We start from the raw sequence: 9,181 nt of genomic DNA, 5'->3' as shown, positions 1-9,181 counted from the left end.
AATTTTTCCCATTAGAATTAGCAGGGAGACGGACTTAAATATTCCAATACATATTTGTAGGGTTTTTTGTAACCTTCATTAAGCTAAAATATTTGATGTTGTTTGCTCCAGCTCAACTAATTCATTTAATTGTTTCCTCACCCTTGTACCCAGTAGTCATTGGGCCAATCCTGGCGCTGATAGAATGTATCAGTTGCAGACGGCATCAATGCCAGGTATCTACATCATGCTACATTTTGTTTATATCAACACAATTAGCCACTACAGTCTGACAGTAATAACAATATATTTTTGTCTGCTACTGAAAAAATAGACATGGACTGGAACACTGGGATATAAACTTTTACTCCCAATGAGGTTCTGACCATCCCTGGCCTCTAAAGATGCTTGAAACCATTTCTTCTTCACCAGGAAAGAACAGATTTGAAAGTTTCTAAAGCTTAAAACAGACCTGTTCATAATATTTATTCATACTGAAAATATATTGGGATATTTTGGAAAAATCTCAAAAAATTCATGGTATACATTGTGGTATCATAACAATACTTGTTAAAATTTGCTTAAAACATAAAATTAATTATATTTAAATAACATTTAAGATCAAAATTTCTTCAGCTTTTATATTTTCACTATAACTGCACCACTTACTGCATCTTATGTTCAACAGGTGGATTTTTTCTCGATCTTGCACTGAAACAAACAGACTTTAATATCCTCTATGTGATGAAAAAGAAGAAGAAATTATACAAGGAAGATGCTACAAATTTTTCTCTCATTTTATATCCCCTCAGTAAACTACGTTATAAACAAGAGCTGTCACAGGAGACAGCGCGCTCGACTATTTCGATGCTGGATAGTGAAACTGGGCACATCTGAGGAAACAAGAGCTGTCACTGGAGTGTTTAATGACTCCAATTGTGGATGAAGATATTGCACAATAGCCTGTGTCTATGTCAAAAATATCAACTTAAAGTAATAAGAGAGGTAAGGTTAAAATGTATCAAAACACTATATAAGTATATCCTAAGCAAAAAGGGGCATAATTCATTAAATATTGGTGCCAGAGTTATGCATCCTGCATCATATGGTGTTGGTGATGATGTTGAACAACTATTTTAAGTTTGAATCAAATCCATTTAGTAATAACAGAGATAGAGTGAAAGTGCATCAAAACTTTAACCTGAAAATCTAAGTGAAAAGGGGGGATAATTCATGAAATATTGGCACCAGAGTTATGGCCCTTATGTCAGATGATGTGGATGATGATGAGGAATAAGTATTTCAAGTTTGAATCAAATCCATCATGTAATTACAGAGATAAGTTGAAAAAAGAGAAAGTGCACCAAAACTTTAACCAAGGTGGGGACACGGAAAGACGCCGACGCCGACGCCGACGCCGGGGCGAGTAGGATAGCTCTCCTTATACTTCGTATAGTCAAGCTAAAAAACAAAAAGAAAGGAATTATACAAAAGAAAATCTACGTAACACTTCAGTCACTGTGAATGGAGAAACAACCAACAGATTTTATAACCTCATAGTAACACTCCAGCAACCATTCCATAGTTTGGAATATGTACGAATGTGCAACCACACAACCCACTCAAAAAAAGCTCAACTCAAGAAAACAGTAAAAAAAAAGCATTAAAGCTTACAAAAAAATACTAATTGATTTTCTAATAGGATATGATAAAGAAATCAGATAAGGCAGAAAAAGATCAAGATTCCTGAAGAAACTGTTGCAAAACTTTGTATGAGAAACGAAAACATTACGGTAATGTACCCAGCACGACTTTAGCAATATTTAATTAACAGTTGTCACAATTCATAAATTTGATGTAAAACAAGTTGTTCACAAATTTTATATGCAAATGATATAATAAATTATATGAGAAGATATTAAAATATCACCCATGTCTATAATAATCACTTTAAAACAGGATTTCCCATCCACTCCTGTATACTAAATGTGGCTACAATTACCTGATATTTCCCTTTTATCAGCACATTTACATCAAATTATTTCCTGTTATATTAAACAATATCATTTTATAGGCTGGAACCCTCGCAAATCATGACCCTTAACTACTGGAAATTCCTCAAAATGCACATACCAATTATTTTTATCTTTCAAACTTATTATACTGCAGATAATTTGTATTTTCATCCTTAAATTTCCTTGTTGTGTCACTCAGAAAGCAGAAACTTTTCTTTGTTGTCACAAAACTTGCCAATTATTTTACTGGCAATTACCCAATAAAAGAGCTTTTTTCTAAAACATGTATGACCCCCATAAAGGCCTATCTGAGGGAAGTGGGTATGTAATTTTGTATGCTGTGACCTAACAGCCAGCATTCTTTGGTCATTGAGCAGAAACTGCTTTCAGTCTAGAGGTCACTAAACCTTTGACCTACTGACCCCCAAAACAGTTGGGGTCATCTGCTGACCACAGGAATTCATCCAATGAAGTCTGATGACTGAAAACCAAAGGGTTCTTGATTTGAGCAAAACAGTTCTCAGTCTCAAGATCACTGTACCCTTGACCTTTGACCTACTGAGTCCTTCAACAATAAGAACCAATGTAGTTAATAATGACCTTCATTTTTATAACTAGCAACTTTAAATGAGCCAATTAAGTTACCAACAGCTGAAATGTGCTTGTTTTTGCCATGGGCAAGTTGATTTACTATTTATGTTGTCTAATAGGAAGACATAATCTGTCTTTGTTACTGAAGACTATTCATCTGGGAAGTGTAAACTTTTTTGAAAATTGTTTATCCATATCATACTGCCAATTTTTTTCTTCACCATTTACAACTAATTAGTACAATTTATTGATGTGTATTCATATGTTCTACTGATAAGCACAATAAATGCATCAGCTCCTAGAACAATACTGTGACAGCTTAGTTCAAAATGAAGCTATATCCATGTTACCACAGGCCTTGGGAAAGGCCTTCCCACCACTACCATTATCACTGTTACAGACAGTGCATTAGAAAATGGTAATAAAAACCTAATGCATTCTGCAGATAACATAATTGCACAAGGCAATAAAATGCCTAGATAATGTCACATATTTTCCAGGAGTAACAAGAACAAGAGCTGTCACAGGAGACAATGCACTCCACTATTTCTATTTCGATGCTGGATAGTGAAACTAGCCCATCTGAGATAGCTGGAGCTGTTACTGGAAGGTTTAATTACCCCAATGTGGATGAAGATATTGGACAATAGTTAATGTCTTTAGTAATAACTGGGATAGAGAAGTGTATCAAAACATTAAATAAGAATGGTGAACATTTGTGCCAAGTTATATCAAAATCCCTCCATGCATGAAGAAGAAATGCTCCGGACAAAGTATCGACCTTTGACCTCTACGTGTGATCTTGACCTTAGACCTAGGGACTGTTTCTTGCGCATGACATTCCGTCTCATGATGGTAAACAATTGTGCTGAGTTACATCAAAATCCCTCCATGCATGAAAAAGAAATGCACCGGACAAAGTCATTCTTGAATTTGACCTTTGACCTCTAAAAGTGACCTTAGACCTAGGGACCTGGTTCTTGCGCATGACACTCTGTCTGATGACAGTGAATATTTGTGCCAAGTTACATCAAATTCCCTCCATGCATGAAGAAGATACGACAGTTTGTGGATGCCGAATGCCCAACCTCCCGCCCGCCAGGGGCATTCCCATAATATAAAAAGAGATAGAGCATCAAAACTTTAACCAAGATGTGGACGGGGAAGGACGCCTGTCGCCAGGGCGAGTAGGATAGCTCTCTATATACTTCATATAGTCAAGCTAAAATTGTATCTTTACACTAGCTGACACTGTGTAAGACACCATTTACATCAAAATGAACAATTCTATGGCCTGTGTCATCTGAGTTCTCTCCTAAGTATGACCTTTGAAAACACCTATCTTTCGTAGGATATTACTAATATTGTTTAATAAAACTCTCCCTTATTTAACAAGGCAGTCTGAAAGACAGCTAAATCCCCAACTGCAGTTACGGATAGTGAAAGGGTTAATTGTATTGGATTGAAGCATTGACGTTGTCAAGTATATTTTACAGTCCATGTATGATGACATCAATGAATTTGAAAAACCGGGTCAGATAATGTGCAGACACAAAATGGAAGACTCAAACTATGACCTTGAGTTGTGACCTTGACCTTGAGCTGACATGGCTAACTCATGAGTTCTGCACATCATTTGATGAGGGATCATTGACAATTTGAACCCATAGTTTCAAACTACTGGGGCTGACTCATGAGTTCTGTACATCATCTTGATGAGGTGATCATTTGACCTAAGTTTCATGAAAATCCTTCAAGGGGTTAAGGAGATACAGAGCTGACACAAAATGGAAGGCTCAAACTTATGACCTTGAGCTATGATCTTGACCTTGAGCCGACATGGGTGACTCATGAGTTTTGCACATTGTCTTGATGAGGTGATCATTTGATCCAAGTTGTAGGAAATCCCTCAAGGGGTTTAGGAGATACAAAGCCGACACAAAATGTGTTCAGTTTCTAGGAAATGAATCTACTCAACATGATTTCTTTGAAACAGTTTATATCTTTGTTATAATTTGTCCTATGAAACAGGACCCATATATGACTGACTGTGTCTAACATCTGTATTATTGACTAATACTGCATACATGCCAGAGATAGCCCAAAACTCGATTCAATAAATTATTCTATTCTATTCTATTCTATTTCATCCCATTCCATTCCATTCTTCAGTGTCGATCCTCCTTTAAAGAATATTTACACTGAATTACTTCTAAATTTGGATTCTATACTGATAACAGGGAGAGCTTTAAAAGTCCTACGTTTGGCGACCAGCCATATCAACTGCACTATCTGACTGGTTGTACAGGGCGTAACCATAAAATTGACCAATTACATGGCTGCATTTTGCATTTGGTTGTGAACTTCTACACAATTTCACTAAAACAAGTATGTCTGCAGTCATTCAAATGCTCTTTCCACCAGCAGTTTCAACTTACAAAGAAATTGTCAGTCACAGAACAAAGAATCATAACTGGACAGAAACCAAGGAACATTTTTGATGTATAAAAAAAGGCCATTGGATGATGTACCATAACCCAGAACCACTGGAGGATGAACCTAAACCAAGGACTATTGGAGTATGTACAGAAATCCTGAACCGATTATCTATGAAAACAAAGAACCTAGAGAATGCACCAAAACCAAGGACCTTGAGGATGTACAGAAACCCTGGATCATTTGATGATGTATGAAAACAAAGGACCTGGAGGATGTACCATAACTCACCATTGGAGGATGAACCTAAACCAAGGACTATAGGATTATGTACAGAAACCCTAAACCATTTGTTGATGTATGAAAACAAAGCACCTGGAGGATGTAACAAATCCAAGGACCTGGAGGAAGTAAAGAAACCAAGGACCTTTGGAAAATGTACCATAACCCTGGACCATTGCAGGATGAACCAAAACCAAGGACTTTTGGAGTTTGTACAGAAATCCTGCAGTATTAGCAATGGACATAGAGGATGTACCAAACCAAAGACCTGGAGGATGTACAGAAACCAAAGACCTAAAGGATGTACAGAAACCCTGAACCATTGGTAAATGTATCAAAACCAAGGATCACTGGAGGATGTAACAAACCCAAGGACCTGGAGGGTGTACAAAAACCAAGGACCATTGGAAAATGTACCATAACCCTGGCCCATTGGACGATGGACTTTTGGAGGATGTACAGAAACCCTGGAGTATTTGTAGATATATGAAAGCAGAGGACTTGGAGGATGTACCAAAACCAAGGACCTGGATGATGTACAGGAACCAAGAACCATTGGAGCATGTACAGAAACCCTGGACCACTAGAGGATGTACAGAAACCCTGGACCACTGGAGGATGTACAGAAACCCTGGACCACTGGAGGATGTGCAGAAACCCAGGACCACTGGAGGATGTGCAGAAACCCTGGACCACTGGAGGATGTGCAGAAACCCTGGACCACTGGAGGATGTACAGAAACCCTGGACCACAGGACAGTATCGGAACCAAGGAAAACTGGTGAATAAAATAGGTTACAAAAATAATGTAACTGAAATACTGTTGTAAAAGATTGACAAAACCAACAAACATACAGAAGTATTGAAGTTAAACATCATAACATTTGTCTAACTGACTAAAAGAAAAGAACAATAGTATCTGAACACAACAAAAGCTTTGTACGAAGAACAATTCAGTATGAACACATAAAATAACTATAACTTAACATCCTTCTTAGCATCATAATCTCTACCACAACTTAAGTGTTAAAAAAGTTACAAGCTTACTTATCATATGCATTATATTCATGTTTTATTGTCCTGTCACACATTTTATAATCTGGACTCGTAATTAGATTATCTACAGTTGGCATTCGTTAATTTTCCTTAATTATTAAGTACACAATGCTGATGTATGCACAAGCTTTAATTAATGTTTATTATCCCTGTGTCAATTACTGTAACAAAAAGATGCTGTCTATTTGTGTGGATGCCATTCAGCAGGCTTGATGAAGGTCTGTATTTCTACCTAAGTGACCTGACATGCTTGAAATATTGCCTAGAGGAGTACCTAGGGTGTTCCCTGGGAAAGTCACTGTATCACCTAAATTGGGTCTGTAAGACTAAACCCATGTAAAACATATTAGCATGTACTTGTCAATTATTGGAAACAATTCAAATATAACTTCCCCTTTAGCATTTTGTTCTAAATCTGTCATAATATAAAATTGCAGTATATAGAGAAAATCTAGTTTTAACTATCAATTTACATAATAATAGCATATAATACAAAAATATATGAACATAAGACATGATTGTCTTTAATTTCTTTAAAAAAGAAATGATAAAAGCCCCTATCTCACTGACTCATCAGAGTCAAAACCAATTTTTTTTACAAACGGATAGCAATTTGAATAAGACATGATAATATAACAGACTGGGGAGGCTGTCTCTTGAACACTGAAAAGCTGGCATCCTCTGAGGCAGGCACCTGGACAGAAGCTGGCATACTCAGGCTGACTCAAAAGAAAAATGCTGGCACTCTTTTGGGTTGCCGGACTAAAACTTGAAACCTCAGAGAAGGGGCAAACACCTTATCATTATACCACTCCTGTTTTAAACTAACTATCAGCTACTACACAGCCCTTACAGTATGATCCCTGTTCTCTGTGACACTACTTGTCAAGTACATAATTTTTTATGGTCATTAAGTGATATTCAGTATGGACACCCCAAGCTACCAACCTACAGGATGTCACTTCAAAACCACAATTGGCTGAAAGTCCTGACTGCGGCAAAAGACTTATAATGTACTCCTATACTCCACCTCTAACCATGTAAGGAAGTTGTCGTATAAACTGAAAGAAAATCTTAGCGCTGATGCAGATCCAAGAACACCAACTATTACACAACTTAAATACTGTTAAACTGACTTAAACCCATATCAAACATACAAACCAGTAATTATACGCCCATCTCTGAAAGAGCGGGGTGTATTATGTGAACACTTGTAGCGGCGGCGGGCGGTCGGTTTCCAAAAGCATAGTCAAACAGTTTTCATCCGATCTTCACCAAACTTGCTGACAATGTTTGTGGGCATAATATCTCGGCCAAGTTCGATAACCAGTCAAATCACCCCAGGCACTCTTGGATTATGGCCCTTGAATTACTCGAAATCTTTTTATGATAGTAACTGAATATTTAGACAGGCATATTTTGTGACAGTCTGGCACACTTGTTTCCAAAATAAGATAGGAATTTTCCTGAATTGTTTGCGTCAACTTAGGAGTGTTGTTTCAGAAAGAATGTGCTGCAATGACATAAAGTTATCCACTTACACCGCACTATGATGATCTATTTAGCAGAAAACTCTTTATCAGTCTTGCACTTTGATGCATCTCAGATAAAAGGAACCTGAAGTTATGAAATATGTTAATGCAAATAGACATAATAGCTTTCTTTCACTTCTCAAGAATGAACTGTACAAAACTGATGAAAAACATGTCTATAGATGTAGGCCAAGATCTCTGAGATTTCTGCAAGTTTTTCTTATTTCATCAGATAATGAATTTTTTCCAAAAAAATAAATGAAATTGGGGATACAGTTTGTCACAAACAATTAAACCGAGCCAACTCAAAATGTTACAACAACTGCATACTGATGTTGGTGATGATGTCTGAACCCTTCATTCTAGGTTTCTTTGAAACAGCTTTTGGTTGAACTTCCAATTCTACTTCTAAATATATGTACCTGTTTAATAGAGCTCAAACCTGCAAGTGTGTTTATAATCCATGTTTTCTAGCAGCAAGGATGTCTAAAAAGAACTTTGATCTTGTTATTAATTGTTTTTTTTTTGCAGACAGACAGTAGAGCTCAACTGCAATAGACTAACAGCGAACATACAAACATAAACACTGCAATAGACTCACAGACTGCGGGTGATGATGATACAAACACAAGAGCACCGCCTTGCGGGTGCTGACGCTCATCTGATTTTTTTTGTATAATAGAAATATTGTCCTACCCATGATTTTCTAAGTCTAAAAAGGGCCATCATTCTTGCAAAAAGCAGGATAGAGTTATGTTTCTTGATGTACAGTGTCCACTTATGATGGTGAAAAACTGTTGCAAGTTTTAAAGCAATAGCTTTGATAGTTTATGAGAAAAGTTGACTTAAACATAATATTCAACCAAGAAAATGATTTTTCTAAGTCCAAAAGGGGCAATAATTATTGCAAAAAGCAGGATGGAGTTATGTTGCTTGCTGTACAGGGTCAGCTTATGATGGTGAACAAGTGTTGCAAGTTTCAAAGCAATAGCTTTGATAGTTTATGAAAAAAAGTTGACCTAAACATAAAACTTAACCAAGAAATCTGATATTTTCTAAGTCCAAAAGGGGCCATAAATCTTGCAAAAAGCAGGATGGAGTTATGTTTCTTGCTGTACAGGGTCAACTTATGATGGTGAACAAGTGTTGCAAGTTTTAAAGCAATACCTTTGATAGTTTAGGATAAAAGCTGACCTAAACATAAAACTTAACCAAGAAAACTGATTTTCTAAGTCCAAAAGGGGCCATAAATCTTGCAAAAAGCAGGATGGAGTTATGTTTCTTGCTGTAC

The sequence above is a fragment of the Mercenaria mercenaria genome, chromosome 8, assembly GCF_021730395.1.
Source record: "Mercenaria mercenaria strain notata chromosome 8, MADL_Memer_1, whole genome shotgun sequence".
Taxonomy (NCBI): Eukaryota; Metazoa; Mollusca; class Bivalvia; order Venerida; family Veneridae; genus Mercenaria; species Mercenaria mercenaria.
Note: the sequence above shows the minus strand (reverse complement) of the source record.